A 27,075-nucleotide genomic window follows, 5' to 3' on the forward strand; every position below is an offset into this window, starting at 1 on the left:
CACATCCATAGTCAACTGGGGTTTGATTAATAATATTTAGGGCTCACTATGAAGGAAAATTATTTTTATTAAGGAGTTCTGTGACAAACTAGCCAATGGTATCTCAAATCAGGACCGTATCAGTGTTTAATTGCATTCTTTCAGTATGAAAAAAATCCTTCACATTGGCATTAAATGCAAATCTATGCTGACAAGCAGCAGCAGTCTGATTTTCTCAGGTAGTGCATATATACCTGGGTCTCCATTGTACATTGTCACTACTGATTGCATGAACGTTCCCTCATGTCATGAAAATGTTTGGGGGTAGTGTGGGAAGGAGGGAAATAATTTCTTGTCTCTGCTATTGAGTCCAGCTCAGCTCATGTTACACAATTTAATACCAAGGCTGAAGTCCAAGTTGTGAAGTATATTTGGGCACTGCGTTGTTTCTATTTGTCATTCTGCCAAATATGCACCAAAATAATGATAATTCTCCAAATTCATGCTTGAATTCAATTAGAAAAATAAAATTCACATGCTTTAGTCAAAAATGAAAATTGCAAAATTTTGACACATGTAATCTCAGATATAAAAGTAATTTAGTCATATTAAATGATGGCCACACCAGTAATTGAGCAGTGGGTCATTTCAAGGCTTCAATATGGAAAGCACTTAAGCAGATAAAATCAACTGGCTAGCATATTTACTTAGGAATGTGTGTCAATGTCTGTAGGATATACTCTTCATTAAAAAAATTGCAGGATCAGGCTCCATTATGCAAAGTTAGCATTGCAAATACACTATATAAAACATTAGTAACTGACCTTATAGTGAGTGTATGTTATAGGCCACCTGACCAGGAAGAACAAGTGGATCAGGACCTCTACAGACACATAGGAGCAGCCTCACGTTCGCAGGCCCTGGTCCTCATGGGGGACTTCAACCACCCTGTGTGGCAGTACACTCCCCCAGCAGGAAACAAAACAAAAATGTATAACATTTCTCAGAAATCTAGTGAATATGTATGTAGAACATGTACTTAACCTGCACAATTAGGCCCGACGGTGTGCACGATAGGTGGAGCGATCCCCCGTGCACCCAGTGCTGCCAATAAAGAATACCTACTTAATAGTTAATCAAGCTATTGAGTTAGATTCTTTGAATCAGGGTAAAGGGACTGTCGGAGTTAACGGAGGGAGTGCAAAAAGCTGTGTATGATAGAGGGCAGCAAGGGATACCGATGACTGCACCGGTGGACCCCCGCCACCTCAGACCCCTTATTAGAGGTCTGCCGGACGCTTTAAAGATACACGTCCAGTCCCTCAGAGAAAGAATCCAGGGGGCCATTGAGCGCAATCAGCAGAACCCCCAGAGGCCGCCCGCGCGCTTGATGACTTGGGCGGAAGTACAGCACAGCACAGTAGTTCACGGGCGCGAGATGGGATGGACGGAGCCGAACGGTGGCACTGAGGGCAGCAGGAAGGTCCGCCCAGCTGGTTGTAAACCCCGCCCCGAGCGGTCTCGATCTCGCGGTCGGCCGGGTCGGAACTACGATCCTAGCAGGAACGCTCTCTGGCGGAAGGCACCGGCACTGGGGGCAGCCCGAGCCGTGCTGCACGGGCAGTCCGCTGGCGGCGTCCGGGAGTGGGATTGCTGGAGGGGAAAGCTAGAGACCAAAGGGAAGCGCCAGCAACCCCGCCCCCTCGGGAAGAGAAACTTAACCCTTTCGCAGCACTCCGAGAGGAACTGGAAGTGCTAAAAAACTGGAAGCTGCGGTTTGGGGTTCAGGCCGCCCAGTCCGCATGGTGAATACCTGCCAATGGTCTGCTGATAAGGAGCCTTATATACACATTCCTGTGGGCCCAAAACAGATAAGTTTGGAATTCTTAATCGATATAGGAGCCCAAATTAGTGTTTTAAATGAACAACAAGCTAGTGAGCTGGGAATCAGGCCATCAAGAAAGGCTATAAACATTAGAGGAGTAACAGGGGTGGCAGAAAAATGTCCCATAGCTCAAACTCAATTCTGGCTACCTGGGGAAAAGAGAATGATGCTGTGGAAGTACCATCAGGTGTTCACATATATCAATACATAGATGATATCCTAGTCAGTGGGGATAACAAGGAACAGGTAGGGCAAGTGGCTGAGGCCATTTGGAATCTGTCAGTCAAGAATGGGCTAGACATCCCATCTTCTAAATGTCAAGGTCCTGGACAAGAAATTAAATTCCTGGGGGCATGGTGGATAGCTGGAGCAGTTGCAGTACCTGACAATACTCTATCAGCTATTGAAAAGGGACAGACTCCAGGCAATAAAACGGAATTACAACAGCTGTTAAGTACTTTGGGCTACTGGAGAAAACATATACCAGGGTTTTCAGTGATTGCCCGCCCTCTCTATGACTTGCTCCAAAAGAATAGGAAATGGGATTGGACTTTGCAACATATGGAAGCCCTTAACACTCTGAAAGATGAGCTTAAAGCTTATCAGAGACTAGGCCCATTGCACCCACAAGATCCATTAAGGGTGGAATGGGGATTTGCTGAACATGCCTCATACTGTGGCGTGTTTCAAAAGGGGCCACAGGGACTAGCCAGGCCTTTATTATTTTCTTCCACTGCATTCAAAGAAACGGAGCAACGATATTCAGATTGGGAAAAGGGGGTCCTCTCCCTCACTAGAGCAGTTAAAGAGGCTGAAAAGCTGCGTACTTCACAGGATGTTATAGTACAGGGTCCTTTCCCTCTCTTAAATTCAATCCTCAATGGGTCATCTCCTCCGGAGGGAATAGCCCAAAAGGCCACAGTAAGGAAATGGTATGCATACCTGGAAGGGATAAGCCAATTGCTCCCACTAAAGGAGGGTCTGACTAAGGTTTTCAAACTACAGCAACCTGTAAACCCCGATCCACCCTTGTTGGGTCAACCTTCTCCGATTGAGGAGGCACCCGAATTTGTGGCAGGCTCAGATGTGCAGGGAGTGTGGTTCATGGATGCATCTGCCCATCGAGTGGGATCAAAATGGCAATAGAAAGCAGTAGCATTGGAAATTGGTACTGGGAAGACAGTCAAAGAAGAGAGTGAAGGTAGTGCACAAGTAGGAGAACTACAGGCTTTATTACTGGCTGTAGACAATGGTGCTACCATTGTCTATATTGACTCTTATGTGACCTTTAAGGGTGCTACAGAGTGGTTATGTCAGTGGGAATCTAGTAAGTGGGAAGTAGGTCATGTGAAAGTGTGGAGGACAGAGGACTGGCAACGTCTCCTGGCAATAGGGAGATCCCGACCTTTAAAGGTGGGATGGGTGAAGGGACATGCTTGGGATGGAACCCCAGCTGCGAAATGGAATCAACAGGTGGACCACCTGGCCCAAATCAGGATGGTCACCAGTGAGAAGGAAGATTGGGATAGACTAGCAGAATGGTTGCATATCAAACGAGGCCACTGAGAGAAAGCAGATCTCTATTATGAATACGGATCTCAGGGTTGGCCACTGTCTATGAAAATCTGTGAAGCAATTCTTACAGCTTGCCCACAATGCCAAATAAGGCTTAAGGCTAATCATCCAAACCAAGCTCTGGCCCAGCATATCAGACAAGGCAAGGCTCTTTGGAGCACGTGGCAGGTTGATTACATTGGTCCTCTGAGACCATTTCATGGGAGTGGAAAAACTCACCGCATCACTGCCCAGTGGATAATCCCGGACTTCTAACCCTGTGACCTGGTTTTAAGACCGAGGCCTAGTTTGTGCTTTTTTACAGGACCATGAAGAAATGAGCTATTCCAGTGCTTCTACTGGTAGTGATAATGGTGAAGATCTGGATGATAACGTCGTGGCAGAAATGATGGACATCAATATCGTGAGCCCTTGAGTTCACATGGGAGCAATGTAACAATTATAGTTGGAGTTTCAGATTGTATGGGGGAGGAGGTTATACTCATGTGGTTTATAGTTGGTCACCACATGCGCCTATACTCTCCAACTAGCCCATGAGATCATGGGGTAGAGTTGGAATGGTACTACATCATGCCCTGAAATTCCATAGGGGTGACTATGTACGGTACCCAAGAAAACACCGACAGAGCACTCCAGAACTGAGTTTACAACTATCAATCTTAGCCAACGTTACATCTGATAATTTAGGGATTCTTGAACAATCAGTTATAACACACCTGTAAAATGACTATCAAAATCTGGGAAAGAGAAGGGTGCATGTGAAGTTTGAATCTGTTGGTGGACAACTGCTGTGTTCACTCCAAATGTGTCAATGTAGCTTCAAGATTAAATCAACAAAAGAAAATGGCAAAAGACCTAGAGGCAATTGCTTCTGCACCAGGGACTAACTGACTGGGGAAAAGGTTTTGATATGTTTGTGTATTGGGTCTGGCTGAGATGGAGTTAATTCTCCCCATAGCAGCCCTCGTAGCGCTGTGCTCTGCATCAGTAGCTAGAAAGGTGTTGATAATACACCAGTGTTTTGGCACAGCATCAAGGCTGTCTCTCCAACATTTTTGCCCCCTCCCTCAATGGCAGGCTGGGGCAGGGCAAGATCTTGGGAGGGGACATAGCCAGGACAGCTGACCTAAACTAACCAAACAGATATTCCGTACCATATGACGTCAGCTCAGATATAAAAGCTAAGTAAAGGGAGATGGAAGGGGGGCATTTTTGTCTTCCGGAGCAATTACTACGCGTACTGAAGCCCTGCTTCCCAGGAAGTGGCTAGACATCGCCTGCTGATGGGAAGTAGAGAATAACATCATTTGTTTTTCTTTGCTTTCACGCGCGACCTTTGCTTTCACTTTATTAAACTGTCCTTATCTTGACCCATGAGCCTTTTGTTATATTTTTCTCTCCCATGCCCAGCTGAGGAGGGGGAGTGATAGAGTGGCTTTGGTGGGCACCTGGCACGCAGCTAGGGTCAACCCACCACAATCCTTTTTGGTGCCCCGTGTTCCCAGGCAGAAACACCATACAGATTTATACATTCTTATTAATTACTATCCCCTGTCCTTTAACAGATAGATAGTCCATGGGCTTCTTCCACTCTTCCAGATGTTCACACACAGGTTATGACTTGGGCCCCATCTGTCAAGATGAGTGGTCAGGACAGGAGAAACAGTATGTTCGATTGTTGGGCACCAACACCGGCTTCGTTTGGGTCACCGTTGCACTTGCCTGGTTCCTTGCGAAGTTCACTCCTCTGCAGTTCAGGTCATTCCTGCTACATTACTTCCTACAACATACAACTCACATCACAGATTATTTTTCCCTCAAGGTTAAATGTCCTTGAGGCACACATTGGGTTTCCCCATCCTTCCGCATTACCCACCAAGTACACCCAGGTCCTTGAGCAAAGACAATCCCATGAATGGGTTTGCATTTTCCCATGGGAGGTGCAATCCACACTGCCTTCCCCAGCCACTTCCCCATGTGCACTACGGGGACCTTATCTCCTCCCACAGTATGTAGGGGTTTTGTTTGGGCAGGACCAGGACGGTTAGCAGATCCTCTGGTGTTAACTAGCCAAGTGGCTTCTGCTGAATTTGTATCCCAATGCTTCCGTGCCCCATTGCCTAGCGCTCTCAACATAGTCTTTAACAGTCCATTATATCTCTCAATTTTTCCAGATGCTTGCGGGTGATAGGGGATGTGGTACACCCACTCAATGCCGTGTTTCTTTGCCCAGGAGCTTATGAGGTTATTTCGGAAATGAGTCCCATTGTCTGATTCAATTCTTTCTGGGGTACCACGTCGCCATAAAATTTGCCTTTCGAGGCCTAAGATGGTGTTTCGGGCAGTGGCATGGTTTACAGGGTATGTTTCTAGCCAACCAGTAGTTGCTTCCACCATCGTGAGTATGTAGCGCTTGCCTTGGCGTGTTCGTGGCAGTGGTCCAATGTAGTCAATTTGCCAGGCCTCGCCATATTGAAAGCCCAGCCAGCGCCCTCTGTTCCAGGGAGACTTTACTCTGGTGGCTCGCTTGATTGCAGCACATGTTTCACATTCATGAGTGACCTGTGTGATGGCCTCCATGGTCAGGTCCACCCCTCGATCACGAGCCCACCTATAGGTTGCATCTCTCCCTAGATGTCCCGATGTTTCATGGGCCCATCGAGCTACAAATATATCACCCTTATGCTCCCAGTCCAGGTCCACCTGAGCTACTTCAGTTTTGGCAGCCTTGTCTACCTGTTCATTGTTTTGATGTTCTTCAGTGGCACGGCTTTTGGGCATGTGAGCATCTACATGACATACCTTTAGAGCCACGTGTTCTACCCGGGCAGCAATGTCCTGCCACAATGCAGCTGCCCAGATGGGTTGACCCCTGCGTTGCCAATTGGTCTTCTTCCACTGCTGTAGCCACCCCCATAGGGCATTAGCCACCATCCAGGAGTCAGTATAGAGATAGAATACCGGCCACTTTTCTCATTCAACAATCCCTAGGGCTAGCTGGATGGCTTTCACTTCTGCAAACTGACTTGACTCGCCTTCTCCTTCAGTGGCCTCAACGACTTGTTGTGTGGGACTCCACACAGCAGCTTTCTGCTTCCAATGGTTCCCTACCACACGACAGGATCCATCAGTAAACAAAGCATAACGCCTTTTGTCTTCTGATAACTCATTATATGGTGGTGCCACCTGGGCACGAGCCACCTCCTCAGGCAATGCTCCAAAATCTCTGCCTTCTGGCCAGTCCATGATCTCTTCCAGAATTCCCGGGCGGTTGGATTTTCCCAGTCGAGCTCGTTGCGTGATCAACGCTATCCACTTCCTCCATGTAGCGCTGGTTGCATGATGTGTAGAGGGGATGTTTCCTTTGAACATCCAGTGTAGCACGGGCAATCGTGGTGCCAAGAGGAGATATGCTTCTGTACCAACAACTTTGGAAGCGGCTCGAACCCCCTCGTATGCTGCTAGTATTTCTTTTTCAGTCGGGGTGTAGTGGGCTTCTGATCCTCGGTACCCCCGGCTCCAAAACCCTAATGGTCGACCTCGGGTTTCTCCTGGTGTTTTCTGCCAGAGGCTCCAGGTGAGACCATGCTCCCCAGCTGCAGTGTAGAGCACATTTTGTACATCTGGTCCTGTCCGGACAGGCCCAAGAGCTACTGCACGAGCTATTTCCTGTCTGATATGCTCAAAGGCTTGTTGTTGCTCAGGGCCCCATTCAAAATAGTTCTTTTTTCGGGTTACTCGACAGAGAGGGCTCACAAGCTGACTATAACCTGGAATATGCATTCTCCAGAACCCCACAAGGCCTAGGAAAGCTTGTGTTTTCTTCTTGTTAGCTGATGGAGACATAGTTGCTATCTTGTTGACCACATCCATAGGCACATGGCGGCGTCATTTTATTCCCAAGAACTGAATCTCCTGTGCAGGTCCCTTGACCTTGCTTTTCTTTATGGTGAAACCAGCTTTCAGAAGAATCTGAATTACTCTTTTTCCCTTCTCAAACACTTCTTCTGCCTTGTTGCCCCACACGATGATGTCATCTATGTATTGTAGATGTTCAGGGGCATCACCCTGTTCCAGTGCCGTTTGGATTAGTCCGTGACAAATGGTAGGGCTGTGCTTCTGCCCCTGGGGCAGTCGATTCCAGGTGTATTGGACACCTCTCCACGTGAAAGCAAACTGTGGCCTGCACTCTGCTGCCAAAGGAATGGAGAAAAACGCATTGGCAATATCAATTGTCGCATACCACTTGGCTGCCTTTGATGCCAGGTCATATTGGAGCTCTACCATGTCTGGTACAGCAGCACTCAGTGGTGGTGTCACTTCATTCAGGCCGCGATAACCTACTGTTAACCTCCACCCTCCATCAGACTTTTGCACTGGCCATATAGGACTATTAAAAGGTGAATGAGTCTTGCTGATGACTCCTTGGCTCTCCAGTTGATGAATCAGCTCGTGGATGGGAGCCAGGGAGTCTCAGTTTGTGCGATATTGCCGCCGGTGCACCGTCCTGGTAGTGATTGGCACCTGCTGTTCTTCAACTCGCAGCAATCCCACAATGAAGGGATCTTCCAAGAGGCCAGGCAGGGTAGATAGCTGTTTGATCTTCTCTGTGTACACAGTGGCTATACCAAAAGCCCATCGGTACCCCTTTGGGTCCTTGAAGTACCCTCTCCTGAGGTAGTCTATGCCAAGGATACAAGGGGCCTCTGGGCCGGTCACAATGGGGTGCTTTTCCCACTTGTCCCCTGTTAAGCTCACCTCAGCCTCCAATATAGTCAATTCTTGGCATCCCCCTGTCACTCCAGAGATCCAGAGGATGTCCTGTGTACACAGGCCATGTGGAGAAAGGTGATTCAAGGTGCCCCAGCGTCATAGTCTAACAGCGTGGCAGCAATGTATTGCCCAGATATGGAAACACCAACTGTGAAGAAAGTGTTGTTTTGGCTCCAAAACTTTGAGGAAAATCTCTGTGTCTCCTCATCCCTACAGGACAGTGCCTTGGCTGTTAGGGACGCTCCAAGAAATCAGTCCTCTCCTGCCCCAGACAGAGGAAAAGGGAGCCCAAGGCGTATGCCGCATGGTACACTCTGGTTCTTCCTGCGTGGCCAAGGGGAGGACATGAGGAAGTGGGATGGTGAACCCACCTTTAAGCTGGAAGCCCATGTACGTGAACTGAGAGGGAAGACAGCTGTTAAGAAGGGGTCACCCAAGAAGGCGGCTGTCAGTGTCGTTGCTGTGGACACCCAAGAAGGCAATCAGCGATCTCCCAGGCATAGAAGAACTGAAACCACCTCCCTTGATTCTGGTGAGGGGACTTCTGGTCTGGCACCGCAAGGGTCAGACAGTGAATACTCTGATGAGGAACAGCAACAGAGGGTCCCTGCCTTCGGCCAGGAGGAGGAAAGGGATGACCGGATATACTGGACTGTGTGGATTCGATGGCCTGGCACATCAGACCCACAGAAGTATAAGACTTTGGTAGACACTGGTGCACAGTGTACGCTGGTGCCACCAGGGTACAGGGGCACAGAACCCATCTGGATCTCTGGAGTGACAGGGGGATGCCAAGAATTGACTATATTGGAGGCTGAGGTGAGCTTAACGGGACAAGTGGGAAAAGCACCCCATTGTGACTGGCCCAGAAGCCCCTTGTATCCTTGGCATAGACTACCTCAGGAGAGGGTACTTCAAGGACCCAAAGGGGTACCGATGGGCTTTTGGTATAGCCACTGTGTACACAGAGAAGATCAAACAGCTGTTGGTGCCCAACGGTGTTGGTGCCCAACGATCGAACATACTGTTTCTCCTGTCTTGACCACTCATCTTGACAGATAGGGACCAAGTCATAACCTGTGTGTGAACATCTGGAGGAGTGGAAGAAGCCCATGGACTATCTATCTGTTAAAGGACAGGGGATAGTAGTTAATAAGAATGTATAAATCTGTATGTTGGGTATAAAAGTGGTTTAAGTATGTAGTTTCAGTTATAAGTGTTGGTAAGAAGGGATTTCAGTAATGAGAATTAAATACAATGGCGTGGTTAGAAGATATATGTGTATTAAATTATGTGGGACCTGAGCATGACGCAAATGGTATGGAATAAGGGGTGGAGATTGTATTGGGTCTGGCTGAGATGGAGTTAATTCTCCCCATAGCAGCCCTCGTAGCGCTGTGCTCTGCATCAGTAGCTAGAAAGGTGTTGATAACACACCAGTGTTTTGGCTACTGCTGAGCAGCGCTGGCACAGCATCAAGGCTGTCTCTCCAACATTTTTGCCCCCTCCCTCAATGGCAGGCTGGGGCAGGGCAAGATCTTGGGAGGGGACATAACCAGGACAGCTGACCTAAACTAACCAAACAGATATTCCGTACCATATGACGTCAGCTCAGATATAAAAGCTAAGTAAAGGGAGACGGAAGGGGGGCATTTTTGTCTTCTGGAGCAACCACTACACATACTGAAGCCCTGCTTCCCAGGAAGTGGCTGCTGATGGGAAGTAGAGAATAACATCATTTGTTTTTCTTTGCTTTCACGCACGACCTTTGCTTTCTCTTTATTAAACTGTCCTTATCTTGACCCATGAGCCTTTTGTTATATTTTCTCTCCCCTGTCCATCTGAGGAGGGGGAGTGATAGAGCAGCTTTGGTGGGCACCGGGCGCCCAGACAGGGTCAACCCACCGCAGTTTGGATTTTCTTTCACGGGGTGGGTGACCAGCCTTCTCTAATCTTTAATAATGCTTGTAGTTATGATTACTGTATTCTGTATTGCAATAAGTTCTATCAAACGCTTGGTAGTGAAGTCTATACTAACAGTTAAGTATACTCCCTTAAAACCTGTTCATGCGCTGGATATTCCTGTGTCAGATATTCCACTTTAATTGTAGACCAGAATGAAATGATGGCCCACAATGAGCGTCAAATTCATCAGACTGCGCTCCCTTTTTAACTTTGGAGGCAAGAGTTGACTGTACCACCACTCCAAGGAAACCAGTCGAATCATGACTGTGATCACGGGGTGGATTGTGTGGCAGTACGCTTCCCCTAGCAGGAAACAAAACTTCTCCAGGCAGGGAGAAGAGGAAAAAAACCTAAACCCTGGGAGCCGCAGGTTGAAATTTGAACTGGCCAATTGAGACGTGCCAGGTACACAGAGGTGACCTTCTTGGCCAATAGGGATTAAAATGACCACAGGTCAGATTCGACAGGGGTATAAACGGGGTCCCGCTGGAGGACACGTTGGAATCGGTCCTCCTCGGAGCAGCGGGTCTGCAGTTGGGGACTCCCCCTTGCGTCGGGGCACTGCCTGAGGTAACTCCTCGAGGGAGAGAGCCCTCATCTTTTAGGTGAGTGATATGCACGTTTTGAGTCATCACTTCTAAGGATTCTTAAGTTGGCTGTGTAGTACTAATTCCCCTTACATCATTGAGCCCGTGGTTTATAAAATGTTACCGGAGTTCTAACTAACTTTTTACTGAAGAATAAATCTGAGCTTTAACACCTGTTGGATTTGGTTGTGCGTGCATCTGTAACAACTACTGATCACCAGCAGTGAAAACCTTGTCCCCTTGACCTAATTCTGGACCACGGTTCTCTCATTGCTCTAAGAAGTTTGCAGAGTTTCACACCTCAAACATGCAGCCAACTCCCCTCACCTCTGTCCTCCCTATCTGATTTCTCTTTCTCTGTTTGAACATGAGGAGAGGCAGCTCAGGAGTCAATTTAACAAATCTGAAGAATATTCTCCTATAGGATGTGTCATCACTAGTAGAGGTAAGGGACAGATTCAGTCATGCACTGAAGGGAGGTTGGGTGGCTTGCAAGGGTATGTGCCATGTGCAGGCAGTAATAATGGGGTAACAGGGAAAAAGCCTCAGTCCCTTTAGTTTGTTACCCCATTCCTCCTTGTCAGCTTTCAGAGTTAATTCAAATAATCTCAAGTTTTTCTAACATAAAATTATTTCACTGGAATATTGGATGACTAGCAACACTAAGGTAAAGCTAGCTTGCCACTAACACTACAGGCTTTTTAAACCATTGTTTGACATAATGTACTATTTCAAACTTTTGCTCTGTGTTTCGGCCAGCTCAATTTAAGAACGAGATTACAGTCAAACTTAATGCTTTTCTGTGTTGCTATGACTTGTGTTAGCAGCAGCTCTGGAGAGAAGATACTTGTAACTCTTTAAGTGTTACAACCACATAGATACATGGAACACTGTCAGGATTTCCTTTTCTCTAGTTCCACTTGAATTTCCTAATAGATTTTATCCATGCTTACCTGTTTTAACCTAAGAGATTTGTACTGAATACTGTTTAGGAACTGGTGTTTATGCATGAAGAATATGAGTCTGGTAGTCAAAATAGATTAATGTACTAGACTTCCATCTTCCATCTGAAGGAAAGGCATAGGCATTAACAATTAGGATACCTCTAAAATAGCTTTGTTTCCAGACTACTGATACTGACTGGCTTCATTGGACTACATATTCTCCAATTCCACTCTCTTACTACATTCAGATCTTTTTTGCATTTGATATCTGTTTCTTACATGAAAGGCAATGAAGAAAACAGTTACTGTGTAAGTCTTCATCATACTTATTTTTAAGGAACTATTTTTGAGCTACCTAATAAGCACCTTTTTACATGTGATGCTGTATGAGGGAATCAGGGTTGATCAGGACAGAATGAATACAACGTGTTTGCACAAATTCACAACAGCTCTCTATTCAACTCAGATAAGACAGAATGTTATTTAGGGTTGGGTCCAGTCTTCTCAGTGCATAAACTATCTTTGAAGTAGTGAAACACAGATGTCCTGATTGCTTAGCTATATAAGGCAGGCTCACTTTTGCTCTTTGTTTCTGATCTGGTGACTTTTTAATGCTTTTTCTGCATATTAAGTCACTTTTTATGCATCCTCTTGACACATGTCAATTTTAGAACTTTGTAGCCCAAGAGTTAGGAAGTCTCCAGTGCAATGAGAGTTTGTACCAATAGGTAGTTTGTAGAAATATTTCAAAATGTCTATCAGATAAAGCCCAGCTCTGGACTCGGGTAGAGGAATGCTACAATTCTAGGGCCTACTTGGACTTATCTGCAAGAAGGGCACATCCCTGCTGCATGTACAGCAGAAAAACTTCAGTTGTCTGAGCATGTTAAGGGAAAAAAAGAATGGTAGCAATGCTATTTCTGATCCTCTGAGATTACCAAGTAGCTGAGCAGAGAATTTCAGGAGCACAAGTTTGAACTGAGCCATCTACATGACTTTAAATGATGAAGTCCATGTGAAAATTGCTGTTGAACAACCAGAAGCATGCTTTTCTGCTTCCCTACTGTTTTTCACTGGGAGGTGCTGGTCTATTGTGAACCCAGTAAGAAAGGCACTCAGACTCTGTAAGGTATCATTTAAAATGCTGTTTATTAGAGCTAACACTATAGGGAGAGAACAGTATAGATAATCTTACGTCCCTTTAGATGCTGGGAACCCTGAGTGGTGTAGCATTGAATGGGCCTCCAATCCACGTGCAGCACACCGGGCAGATCCTGTCCATAGAAGAGGTTCTTCCATTTCAGTCATTCGAGCTATTATATAATTTTTCTTACAAGAAAAAAAACCTCTACTCATAAAGGATGTTCACATGAGAACTTCTTGCTGCATTTTCAGATAAAGGCAAGGCCACGAAGGTGGTGTAATCGCGGTACCAAGTGGGAGCTGCCTGCAGGCTCCTCTGTTACTATGAGCTGGCTGAGTTTATCCTGTGGGTAAGGGATTTGTGCAGCACAACACAGGCCTGAAGACAGCTGTACATGCAGCACAGCGAAGCACAGCACGGGCCTGGGCCTACTGTTATGTGGATCACTAATTCCCCGATGTACAATGGTCTGCCACTCAGGATCACTACACTTGCTAAGGGTGTTTTCCACGCTGTCTACAGTCCTTGAGAGTGAGAGTCTAACACTAAGAATTAGACTCAGTTCTTTCACAAGTCTATAATTAGCCTGCCAACAGTGCATGCACCGCTTTAACATACAATAACCATAAAAAAGTCACACAAATATTTCCTGCACGGAACAAAGATGACTTCTTGTCTTTCTGCTAATCGTTGCTGTGTGAAAATCTTTTTATTAATGTCTTTAAGTTTACTACTTAATTTTCACTTCAGTAGAACACATTTACAAAGTATTTTGCAAAGCATAGAGGCTTCAACAAATGACTCACTGATAATTAGTGTCATAGAAGAGCCAATTGCTCAATATTTTAATACATATTTTACTATTCTTAGTTGTTATGGTGGCTGTACATCACATCATGCAATGTTTGCTCTCAGCATCATTCCTCAAAGCACAATGTCATAGGAAAATGTCTGTCCTTGGTGTCTGTCTGTCTTCAGTGATCAAGCATAATAGGCTTCCAAAGATTTTGGTGAAAATCAAGTGAGATATATTTATTATAGATTTTTGTATTATCACTTGATTAAGGATTACTCACCAATGTAATACCATAAAAGGCAACGGGAAGACTAATGTCAACAAAGATTAAATGGCATGATCACGTCTCAAATATATGTAAGAAATTACTGCAAAAAACATCTAATTGACTTTCTTTATGCATCTCACCTTGGAGTATGACAAATGAAGTGGGAAAGTAGATGACTGGCCATATGTAAAAAACTGTATCTAAGATTTTCCTTTCCCTTGTCATGGCTTTGCAGGATACCAGGAGGTGAAGTTTTTGGCCTGTGTCATCATTTTTGCATAATCCCATTTAGATGGTTAATTGAATCAGGCATGTGTTAATGTTGTCATTTGAGTAACTTTCATGCAAGGCAATTTCATGTTGTTTTAGAGATAAGATCTCTCATATCCATGGGGACAGAAAACAGTATCTTAAAGGGAAAAATGTGAAAGTGTTTTTTTCCTGCTTCAGTGTCAGAAAGCTTAATTTGCTGGGGCTTTAGACTAGAACTGCTGTCAATAATTGCTTCAGTTGCTGTAGACCAGGAGAGCCTCTAGTTACTAGGGACTTTCAGGCCCTCTATAGCAGAAATGGTCTGTCTTCCTCTCAAGAAATCATCATTTCATATCACAAATCCTGCAAATTATTTGCCTCAGTTTATTAAAATTATTCAAATATCATCAATAAGGAAACTCTGAGTAACTAAAAATTTAAAATCTCCCTGGTCCTTGGAAACTTCTGAACAAGGTATAGGGAAGCTGGAACTTAGCACACTCTCTGGTGAGCTCTTTTTGCCAAGAGCTGAAAATGGGTGTTCCTGATGACATTGTAAGGTTGCTTTTCTCCCTTCTGTGCTGTTGGCCATGAGAAATTGCTGATCTACCTGTGTACCTGCACGTGATCTACCTTCTTTCAATCATGTTCAAGCATAATGTGTGCCAGTCCTTTTTGAACATTGCAGGGTGCCTATCACTCTCCCTTCTCCAGTACTTTTATGTGGTGTGCTCCAGATTTCCCACTCATCATTTCTCCTGCTCAGTTTGTTATAGACGCTCGTGACAAATTGGAGGAGCCAATTTGTATTAAATAAAAGATCAAATTTATTAGCAAGCGATAAAAGAGCAAAACAGCGCTGGGCGGCCGGGGAGACAGTGCTCCTCCACAAGCTCGCACCCAAACAGGGGAAGAGCCTCTTTATTTATACAGTCTTTTTAGTCCCTGATACGTGATGGCTGGCTGGTATCTTCGGTATCTTGTGCCATCAGGTGTTAAGTGGTCGTAATTTGCCTTCTGGTGGTTGTTGGGATGAAGGCCGAAAAGTCTTCCTCAGCTGTTCTTTAGGTGACTCAAGTCCCATTCATGCTCTGTAAACGTCTCTCTACATATGCTAATCATCAGTACTCATGGTCTTAGATAAGTGAAGAATATCCCTACCTCCACATGCGATTTCATGAACAAAGTTAACCCGTTCATTACAAGTCACATGTACAGGGATGCTATAAGTGATTTTTTCTTCTTTTTGCAGGGATATTTATAGCATTTCTGCTGTCTATGTACTTAATATACACTTCATAAAATGGCACATTTTTACATTCTTGAGGGCTTTCCAGTGATTATTTCAGTCTAATCTTAAAAATGAATGGTGATACATGTTTCTAGTTTCCACAGTATTGGCAGCATTACCTCAGAGTTTCAGTAACTGCAGTGTTATTTACATTAGCGGCACATGTGCTCATTAATTAAAAGAACCTTTTTGAAAATCCTTCTCAATTATTGTGTTCAAAATATTCAGGTGAAATCAAATATTTACTTCAGTCCTGATGATTTTTCTGTTCTCTAGATTCTCTTTAAATCTAAGTAGGGTAACATGCTAGTTTCCAGTACAGTTTCCACAAATGTTCCCATATGCATGAAAATATTTTGATTAATACTTTGAACTGCAGTCAAATGACCTGCCTCTTTCTTTACTGTATTTTATTTCTGGCTTAGATCTTTATAAAATCACAGCATCACATATTTTATAGAACTTTCACTACTATTCATCTTGAGCAGGAAGCCCTGAAGGACTTGGCTAGTATTAAACATTTTTGAGTACTGATCACATTAAATATATAAAGTGATCGGTGAATATAGTTTTCTCTGACTACATAGCTATGTACTAAATATCCTATGGATATAAAGAACATAATGCAAGGAAACCAAGGATAATACTAGAAGTCACCATATCTCCAGTTAATTGCAGGATGTGTATGTATATACATATACATATGTATAAATTCATTAAAATACGTTTCTGTCGTGGTTTCAGCCCAGCCAGTAACAAAGCACCACGCAGCTGCTCGCTCACTCCTCCCCCGGCCACGGTGGGATGAGGAGAAAATATAAAGGCAGGCTCGTGGGTCGAGATAAGGACAGGGAGGGATCACTCGCCACTTATGGTCACGGGCAAAAGACAAGCTCAATTTGCAGAAGAAACAAAATCAGTTTAATTTACTACAAATCAAAACAAAACAAGGATATTAGGAAGTAAAACCAAACCTTAGAACACCTTCCCCCCACCCTTCCCGGCTCAACTCCATTCCCGGTTCTCTCTCCCTCCTCCCCCCCGGCGGCGCAGGGGAACAGGGGGCGGGGGTTGGGGTCAGCTCACCACACATTGTCTCTGCCGCTCCTTCCTCCTCAGGGGGAGGAGGACTCACTCGTCCCCTGCTCCACCGTGGGGTCCCTCCCACAGGAGACAGTCCTTCACAGACTTCTCCAACGTGAGTCCTTTACGCGGGCTGCAGTTCCTCACAAACTTCCCTGGCGTGGGTCCTTTCTGCGGGCTGATCTTCAGTCACAAACTGCTCCAGCGCGGGCCTTCCCATGGAGTCACGGCCATCTTCGGGGGCCTCCACTCCACCATTCACCTCCATGGGCTGCAGGGGGACAGCCTGCCGCCTCACCACGGGCTGCAGGGGCATCCACCTCCTCTGGCGCCCCTCCTCCCCCTCCTTCTTCACTGACCTCGGTATCTGCATAGGTGTTCCTCTCACATTCCAATCCCCCTACTCACGGCTGGTTCCCCTTCTTAAAGATGTTCTCCCAGAGGCGCTACCACCGTCACTGATTGGGTCGGCCTTGGCCAGAGGCGGGTCCGACTTGGAGCCGGGGGAGCTTCTAGCAGCTTCTCACAGGAGCCACCCCTGCGGCCCCTCCCCCGCTACCAGAAAAAACCGCGCCACACAAACCCATAACAGTTTCATATATCATGATCTTAAAAAGTATTTTATTCTTATTTCCCTCCAAACTGTATGTTATTTGGAATATTATTTTGTACTGTATGTGGGCTATATTAAAGGCAAGGAATTAAAGCCTTTTCCCTGTGACTGTGACTTTTACTATTGACTTCAACTGATTCTGAATTTCAGACTGGGTCAGATTCAGAGCTTACATCGCAGAAGGCCCAAGATGTGTGGACACGAGTGAATAGAAAGGAGTCAAAGGATGTTAGAGATGACAGACATTACTTCCTGTTATATTTTTGTTAAATACTTCTCAAATGCCCATTTTCCAGACACTCCATTTAGTACTGTGACTCAGTACAGGCTCAGTTATACAAAGCCAAAATCAGAGATAGCGTTAAGAGGGTTTAAGTCACGTGCTAATAAATGCAGATGAGTCTAAAGGAGTTGAAGTTAATAGTTGTTATAAACGCTCGTGACAAATTGGAGGAGCCAATTTGTATTGGATAAAAAAATCGAATTTATTAGCAAGCGATAAGAGAGCAAAACAGCGCTGGGCGGCCAGGGAGGCAATGCTCCGCCATAGGCCCGCAACTTTATGTTACTGTTACATTCCTTATATACATTTCATGTACCCCTTTCTTGTAAGTCTCCGCCTTGTCCTGCTTCTTTCTTCATTCGTGCAGGTCTGTTACTATGCAGATTTGGTAAATTTTCTCAAGGATGAGTATCCTTTGATGTAGAATGTCTTTTGATGTGGAGAAATACAGTCTTGGTAAATTGCAGCTGTTGTCTTTCCTCTCCTTATCTAGTAAGTTATAGCTGTTGTTCTTTTCCCTCCTTATCTAATAAGTTATAGCCATTGCCCTCTTCCTGTGACCTTTACGCATCACTTAAGCAAGCTTTATTTACACAAGGCATATGTTAACTCTCAATATGTCTCTTCCCCTTCTCGATTTCATGAACAAAGTTAACCCGTTCATTACAATAGTGTTTTCCAAAAGCAAGTATAAATCCTACCATGCTAGAGTCAGCTGAGAATTTAAAGATCTCCATGACCTACTTCAACCCTCCAGTAGGAAAATCCAGAAGTAGTTAATCACAGAAAGATTATCTTTTTAGAGTTTTCCCTAAGTCCTTAGACTCCCTTTGTGCAGAATGCTAACTACAGCTCTCAGCTGTGCTATTTTTTCTGTACCTCAGGAGAGTAGGAAAAATGATGAATATGTTCCTTCAGCCACATCAGCATTCTGCCCTCTGTCTCACCTTACCCTTGGATTTACCAAGCACCCACCCATCATAGGGTTTGGAGGGTGTCGTGGTTTCAGCCCAGCCGGTAACAAAGGACCACGCAGCCGCTCGCTCACTCCTCCCGCCCCCTCCGGTGGGATAGGGGGGAGACGGAGGAGAGAAAAGAAAAAAAACTGGAACCTCGAGGGTTGGGATAAGGGCAGTTTACTGGGACAACGCAAAAAAAGTTACAACAACAACGACGGTACTAATGAAAGAGTATACAGAAAAGAGTGATGCACAGTGCAACTGCTCACCACCCGGGACCCGACGCTCCGTCACTTCCCCCACCGAAAGTGAAAGTCGAGAGCAGGAGAGCACTCCCCCCGGCCCACTCCCCATGTATATACTGAGCATGATGTCACATGGTATGGAATAGCTCCTTGGCTAGTTCAGGTCAGCTGCCCCGGCTATGCCCCCCCACCTCCCAGGTTCCTGTAAAAATTAACTCTATCCCAGCTGAACCCAGGACAGAGGGTAAGAGCAGATTTTTCTGTAGAAGGTGTTGACTCTCCTTACTTCTGTAGAGTAGAGGTAACATGAAATACAGTAGCTTGTCTTTGTTGTGAATCTGGGAAAAAGATCAGGTACAGATTTACAGCTGATTATAATTAGTGATGAAAGTATAAGCAAATAGGTGAGCAAACTCCACCTGGAGTATTATTTCCAGGACTATAAACCCACATAGGAAGGATATTATTGCCTTGGAGACTTCTTTCTATATTTAGTAATCTAAGTTATGAAGGCAGATTTGAGGCACTTGCATTTATTCTTTCTAGAAATGGATTTTAAGTTGCTAAAAGTATATGCCCAGGATTCATCAAAAATATTTTCCATAGTAAAAACAGATTGTACTTTTCAATTTAAAAAATTATCTGCAATTTCAAGGTTTTCTTTAATTTTTGACAGTCCTGGGGACTCTCACTGCATTATATTAAATACAACATGTATAGTATGGGAAATAATGCGTGCAGGACAAGTTGCCTAAGACTTGACTTAAATAGACCACCAATATTAATGAGCAAACAGATCTTCAAGCTCATTGCTAGCACTCACTTATGAAATTTCCAATAGCATGTCAATTGTCTTCATGAGTCCACTGGCAAGCAGAACTATGGCAAACAAATTGATCATGCAGCCCCCAAAGGGAAGCAACAGTTGATCTCCCTGACTTGGGCTGCTGATGAATCCCCTTTCTAGTAATGGTGGGCTCTGTAGTCTGTTACCATTATCAAGGCTCTATATTCTACATATTAGAAGATTAGGAGTGGAGAGGGGAAAATCAATATGAGTAAAGTTTATTAAACTTGCACAATGAATAACTCGAGGACATAAATATAAATGAATTCATAGATTTATTGTGGAGGGAAGGTATAGATAAGTATGATAAAAGATCAGGGACAGATAAACTGAAAAGTATTCAATGAACTCATCTGGTTTCTGAATTTGCCTTTGGTTAGGAAAGAATCACAGAATCATACAGAATCACAGAATGGTTGAGGTTGGAAGGGACCTCTGGAGGTCATCTGGTCCAACTCCCCTGCTCAAACATGGACACCTAGAGCCAGTTTCACAGGACCATGTCCAGGAGGCTTTTGAATATCTCCAAGAAAGGAGATGCCACAACTTTTCTGGGCAACCTATTCCAAGTACTCAGTCACCCTCACAGTAAAAAAAGTGTTTCCTGATGCTCAGACAAAACAACCTCCTGCATTTCAGTTTGTGCCCTTTGCCTCACATTCTGTCACTGGACACCACTGTGCCTGGCTCCATCGTCTTTATACCCTCCCTTCAGGTATTTATATACATTGATAAGATCCCCCCTGAGCCTTCTCTTCTCTAGGCTAAACAGTCACAGCTCTCTCAGCCTTTCCTTATAGGAGAGATGGTCTAGTCCATTAATCATCTTTGTGGCCCTGTGCTGGATTCTCTCCAGTATGTCCATGTCTCTCTTGTACTGGGGAGCCTGGAACTGGACACAGTACTCCAGGTGTGGCCTCACCAGTGCTGAGCAGAGGGTAAGAATAACCTCCTTTGACCTGCTGGCAATACTTTATCTAATGCAGCCCAGAATACCATTAGCCTTCTTGGCTGCAAGGGCACATTGCTGGCTCATGTTCAACTTAGTGTCCACCAGGACTCCCAGGTCCTTTTCTGCCAAGCTGCTTTCCAGCCGGTCAGCCTCCAGCATATACTGGTGCATGGGGTTGTTCCTCCCCATGACTTTGTACTTCTTGTTGAACTTCATGAGGTTCCTGTTGGCCCAAATACTTTGCTTCAGAGGGCTATCTTCATCGACATATAAATACAGGATGACAGAGTAATATAACAGGGCTATCTTAGTGAGGACTGCGCTATTTTGGTAAGAGCATTTAACAGGATGAAATCAGGAATCATTTCTGTTCTGGAACTAGAATTTAATAAAGAAAATTTTTCTGTTGTCTTCAGTTATTTTATTTGTGGAAGAAAAAAAGGGGAGTGATAAACCTGTGAAGAAAAATGAGGAAAACATATAACAAAATCAAATGTGTATATATTCAAACACACTCTGAGTTGGATTTCTTGCTGGCCATGTGTAATTTTCTAAAATGGAGGTTAAACAAGGGTAAAACCAACACCAGACTCTTCTATTTAGTCTTCCTCTTTTGTAATACTCTGCAAAGAGAAGTATGGTTTGGGAGTTGTTGAACTGCAGGCAGGCACTCAGTCCCTATCGAGGAATTACCTTGTTACAGCGAGTGGGATTAGAAGCAATGTAAATGGGTTCTCCAAAATATTTCCTCACTTTTGAGCATTTCAGCACTGGGATGAGAGCAGTGATGAAGTCAGTAGAAGAAATATAGTAAAACCCTTCATCCTTGAAGATCAGTAAAAGAAAACACTGGCTGTACTCTCTGATGCATACGGTACCATACAGTATAAGCTTTGTAGCTCAGCACAAAATGTCAAGTGGCGTAACAGCAGGGAACACACCCAACACTGAGCCAGCGTATCTTCTGCAAGCTCTTTTTTCTTTCTCTTTCTTTTATTTTTTTTTTGTTTGCGAGTCAAAGATTAAGTATAATTAATTGGAGGATTACCCATATGCCATGGCTAGATGGCAGATATGTGCCTTAGAAACACAGTTTTTCAGTCTTGTGCAATTACTTTGAAATGATGCTTCTGCCAGATCAGAGATTTTTATTTTTACACTCTGGTCAGATACAATAGAATTACACTATATACCAAGTAAACGGTAAGACTGTGAGAGCTACAGCTCAGTTAATTTTCCCTGACAATAAAACCGACAGCACTCAAACCTCTGCATAAATCTTCCTCGGAATAGGGGCAGAGGCCCTCTCCACGCATGCACACACGCACATACGCACATACATACGCACGCAGCCACGCACCAGCGCGCTGCGGCCCCTACGGAGCACGGAGCCTTTCGCGGCCCCGGCCCAGCGGAAGCCCACCGTGCACACCCCACCACTCCCGTAGAACGTTGAAAAGAACACTCCCTTCCACACTGCCCCAGCTCGCCAGGGGCGATTACGTAAATGTCAGCCCCGCCCCCCTTCCGCGCTGCCCCCTGCCTGGAGGATTATGCAATACCCAGCACATAGACCTACTGTACCACACGCAGCCCCAGCGGCGCAAGGGGCGGGGTGTCCGGCCTCGCCCCCCAGCAGCCTCCATTAGCCACCCCTCGAGAGTGCTCGGCGTGGATTGGGGTGTTGTTGCTGTCACTTGCAGCTGACTGACAGGCCGGCCGGCCATGAGAGAGAGAGAGAGAGTGAGCGAGCGAGCGAGCGCGTGCGTGCGTGTGCGTGCGTGCGTAGTTCTGACCTACTAACATACATCCTTTCGTGTTGCCGTATGCTCCCTCACTCACTTCGCGTTGCTCTGCTCCCAGGCAAGTGGGACGCTGTTGCTTGCCCGTCCTTACTCGCCTCTCCTCAGCCAGGTGCACGGAATGCTCCGCTTACCGCGCTGCACTGAAGGTAGGAATGCGCACTCGGAGTGGCGTCATGTGCGGGAGCCTGGGGGGGTGGGGCGCGTGCGGGTGCGGAGCTTGTTTGCTGTGTGCGTGCGTGTATAACGTTTTGCTGGCGTGTCAGTGCCGGGGCTCGGCGCCTGAAGGTAGCAGGCACGACGTGTGCGTGAGTATGAAAGGCCATGGTAATTTCGGTGCAGAGTTAAGGATTAGGTCGTTAATTACAACCCTTTTGTGCGTTTACGAGAAAAATCGGAGTTTTGTGCCGATGGATTGTCAGAGGCCGCCGGAGAGATCCCATTTTCACACGGTGTTGAGGGATGTTGTTTGTGGGCAAACTGAATTAATGGTAGCAGTCTGCCCCACAGCCCCCGTGTTTTGCTAGGCTGTGTTTGCCTAAGCCTTTTTCGTCACTTTTGTCGCTGTTTTTCAGACTCTACGGGACTGATCACATAATAGTTCCTGGAAATGTTGCATTATGTAACCACAGAATTTGCTGGCAGTCAGGTTAGGAAGAGGGAGCTAATTATGCGATTTTATAATCTTGCTACAAAGAAACTGGGAGAATCACGCTTAAAAATGTAACGGATTTTGTTAAAGTACATTTAATAAGGAAAGTAGACAACTGGGTAAGTGGGGAAGTAACTCATGCTTGCTGACCGTGTTGTGTACCTTTAAAATGAAATTTGTGTTAATCTATATTTAGCCCTATCACATTTTAGCAATTGTGGCTTCATGTGCTATTCCTGGTCTTTTCTCCAGAGCTGTGCATATAGACGTTCAAGGCCATTTGCTTGGATTTTTAACTCCATGCTTTCAGAGCCCTTTTGATAAGGCTGTATTTTTAGGAAGGCTTTTTACCTAGACACTAAACAATTTCTTTGGTACTGGCTTTTACTTGTCACCCTTTTAAAAGAGGGCAACATGTAATTTAAGAGAGGAATGAATTTAAGAAAATGTCAACAGTGCTGAAGAAGTGAGATGGCCTACCTGTGTCCTGACAGCTGCAGTGGGCTCGGGTGAAGAAGTAATATGTCAGGCCCAGGGGGCAGAGGAGTACCCCAGTCCCATGAAATCGGGCATTTTAGTGTGGCATACAACAAAAGCAGAAGTAGGTCAGTATGACGTTTTTGGTAGCACTAATCTTTGGTTAGTTGGTGCATGATCACGACCGGAATGCATGTGCTGTGGGTCACGGGGAATGCTACCGAAGGGAGTATCGCAGCAGTGCTGGTATGGGGCGGGGGGGGTCCCGATCCCGCGCCCCGGCGGCTCCGACCGCCCCGAGGACTTGCACAACACGAGGCGCGGAGGTTACTGTGTCCTCTTGCTGGGGATGGCGGCGGGCTGGGACCTTTCGAACGTCCGCGCGGCAGCGGGTGAGGGCTGAGGGCACTGCCGCCCCCCACCATTCTGGGGCTGGGGCAGGCACGGCGGCAGAGGCTTGCGAGGTCAGGAGGGGTGATAGTGCGGGGCCACTTTGAACAGAGCGGGCCGGGCGCCATGCACCGCCGGTCACGTAGGGGGGTGCCTCGCTGCCCCGCCCGTCTCCCCCTTGTGGGGGCGTCGGTGGGCCGCAGCGCGGCGGATGTCATGTCTGACCGCCGCTTTCAGTCAGGGCTAATCGAACAGAGAGCCCCGAGCTCCCTGCCTGAGGGTCTCCCCGTGGACTGTCCCCTCCCACTACCCGCCCGGCGACTCAGGCCCCCCCCCCCCCCCCGCCCCGGGATTTCGGCCGTGCCCCGCTGCCACAGGTTGGGTGCCACTGTAGGAAGGGTACGGCTCACAGACAGGCAGCATAAATCCTCCCTTCCCCCCCCCCCCACCCCCCCGATCTGAATATTTAGGATTTCTCCTTACTCACAAACAATGAAAACTGGCCATTGCCCAATTCTGTTATTGGCAAGTCATTTCGACATTTCAGTGGCAAAAGCTGTGGCTGGAAGTCCCGTGTTCTGAGATCATCTTGTGCTCTGTCCTTGACAGAAGGCTACCTTGAAAGTTGCTGATGATAACTTGTCTTTAAATATGAGGCAATTTGTGTGTGCGCGTACGCCTAAAATGGTCTTCTAAGTAGACAAAACCAAAATTACCGTGTTTTTGACTAAACCCTCCAAAGTGAAAATTTAGTATCACAACCATGGTGGTATATTCAGTATAACTGTTGTAGGTAGCAACAGCGATTATTTTTTTTTAAAAGGTGATATTTTTGATAACATGCACAAACTTTTCTGCTACTTGATTGTTGGGGTCAAGTACAGTTTTGCCATAGTAAAGCTGTTTGGAGTAACTGTGTTTAAAAAAAAAAATAATTTTTTTCCTTGTCCTTATAATTTGAATGATTGCACTCAGTTTCATTGTGTTCACTAGTATGTATGTAACCTACTTTGAGTCATCTTTGTTCTCCTCAGTAATTAATTCAGTCCAGAGCCTAGTTTAAAATATTGCTATGGGCATTAGTTTTACCATCCTTATTCAATTAAAATGTTGACTTAGATAATAAATTTGAATGAATAAGGCTTCAGGTTTTGGTCCAAAGACCTGATTTAAACCAACCAAATCAAGGATTACTGATTGAAGATCCTTAATATCATTAACACTACCAAATATATCACATTGCAGATGTCTTTATTTGACCGTTGAAGTATTAACAGTTTGTAAAATTATTTGCCTTTATTTTCCATTCTTATTTATTTTCTATTTTTAACTCATCTTATTCTCTAAAGGACTGTTAACTAGCTTTCAAAATATCCAGCTTCCTGAATTTGACTTCAAGGCTTCAAGTTTATTTTGGATTTTATTTATTTTAAAGGACCCGATTTGAAAGGTGTCAAAAAGCTTAGAGTCTTCCCATGAGCAATAGGAACTTACATGACCTCTTCACAGCTTATCTTATCCTAAGAAGGAACAGTATTTTCCATGCTTTGGCTGAAACTTGTAGAACATACGTGCGTTCTATCTATTGCAATAAAAGGAATGCACAGTCTAGAAAAGATATCAGTACTCTTGCATTTCTCAATCCTTTATCTTGAAATAAAGCTCATAAATAAAATAAACCTTTAGCTCATTCTAAATTGACTTATTTTAACTAATAGTTGTGCAAGCTATGTTTATGCAAGAGTTTCCTTTTCCAGACAGCAATCTTGCTGCTGTTATAACATCACTATGATGCAATAATGTGTACAATTGAGTCTTATTACACCCTGTTAAGCAATGTATCTGACTCCTCAGCTTAATTGACTCTTCTAGGTGACCTTGTCATGATTATTACAGTCAGTTATGAGATATAAACATGCTTAGGATGTGTAATAGGAAAAAACCCACAAGTTCCTGTGGCCCATTCTATGACAAAATGACAGTTGATTTCAGTGTTAGTATTTTACAGTGTTTGGGAGGGAGGAATTTCAAACAAGATATTTGTAACTGTCTAATACCGATGGTGATGACTGTCAAAAATAAGATTGTGTAAACAAGGGCATACTTGGATGTGATTCAAAATGTAATAGAAGCAATGTTTCTGAAAACTTTTTGGTTTTAAAGGTATACCTCAAATGGATTAGTATTGGGACCTTGTTAAATATCCTGCTTTTTTTTTTTCTTCTTTTTTTTCTAATTCACATGTTGAATTGATCCATGTCCAAGTTAGCATCCTCTGAGACTGAATCTGGTCACAGATATTATATAAATCTATTTATTTTCTGTTGGAAAGAAAGCCTAATTTAAAATATTTTTCCTTTTTTTGTAAGTTGCCACATCTTGGTGTAGCTTTCAGTTCTGTCCCCAAAGTTTTTAAATAATAAACCAGTTTTTGCCATAGAGATGGCTTCACAGCAGTATAGCAATATAGATGCCAGTCCTGCAAGACCTCCTTTTATGATTAGAACCGAACACTTAGACTCTCAATAAAGAAAATGAGGCTTTGTGCATGCAGTAGTTTTCCCTTCTGGACTATCTTGCAGGATTAGAGCTCTAAAGATTGCTATTTCTCTGTTTCATTTGCAGCGAGTGGTAGAGATCAAGATTTTTTACAGGCAATGTTTCTTTTATATATTTGTACTTAAGTTTTTATATAATAAGATGCAAGTTTAGAGCATCATCTGGGATTTACTGACATTCTACTGCCTTTTAATAGAGTTACATAAATTTAGATCAGCTGAAGGTCTGGTCCATGCTTGACATTTGTAAGACTACAGTTAAAGCATGTTAAGGGCTTTGTCCAAATGCCTCTTAAACACTGACAGGCATGGGGCATCGACCACCTCTCTAGGAAGCCTGTTCCAGGTGTTTGACCACCCTCTTGGTAAAGAAGTGTTTCCTAATGTCAAGTCTAAACCTCCCCTGGTGCAGCTTTGACCCATTCCCACATGTCCTGTCACTGGATCCCAGGGAGAAGAGCTCAGCACCTCCCTCTCCACCTGGCCTTCTCAGGAAGCTGTAGAGAGCAATGAGGTCACCCCTTACTCTCCTTTTCTCCAAACTAGACAAACCCAGTGTCTTTAGCTGCTCCTCATAGGACATACCTTCCAGACTTGTTGCCCTCCCCTGGATGCATTCAAGTACCCTAACATCCTTCTTCAATTGTGGGGCCCAGAACTGCACACAGCATTCAAGGTGATGCCGCACCAACACTAAATACAGTGGGATAATCACCTCTTTTGACCATCTGATTATACTGTGTTAATACACCCCA

General features: G+C 44.9%; 1 protein-coding gene and 1 long non-coding RNA gene across 14 annotated transcripts in view; one reads left to right on the forward strand and one right to left on the reverse strand.

Moving 5' to 3' along the window:
- Positions 1 to 6,747: 6,747 nt before the first annotated feature.
- On the reverse strand, positions 6,748 to 26,693 carry LOC121232844. Its single transcript, XR_005931733.1, has 4 exons — positions 26,577 to 26,693; positions 21,026 to 21,031; positions 15,385 to 15,391; positions 6,748 to 6,758 (listed from the first exon to the last, which is right to left on the reverse strand). It is a non-coding gene; the product is annotated as an uncharacterized LOC121232844 (long non-coding RNA).
- The window catches only part of LOC121232839 (nuclear factor interleukin-3-regulated protein-like), a 32,932-nt gene continuing 27,847 nt past the window's right edge, over positions 21,991 to 27,075 (forward strand). For 4 of the 13 annotated variants that reach the window (XM_041121309.1, XM_041121308.1, XM_041121310.1 and 1 more), the window contains exon 1: positions 22,216 to 22,392. The gene's annotated coding sequence lies outside the window, so the exon portion shown is untranslated. The other 9 variants (XM_041121303.1, XM_041121301.1, XM_041121299.1 and 6 more) reach the window with 9 other exon arrangements.

Source organism: Aquila chrysaetos, chromosome W (genome assembly GCF_900496995.4).
Source record: "Aquila chrysaetos chrysaetos chromosome W, bAquChr1.4, whole genome shotgun sequence".
Lineage (NCBI taxonomy): Eukaryota > Metazoa > Chordata > Aves > Accipitriformes > Accipitridae > Aquila > Aquila chrysaetos.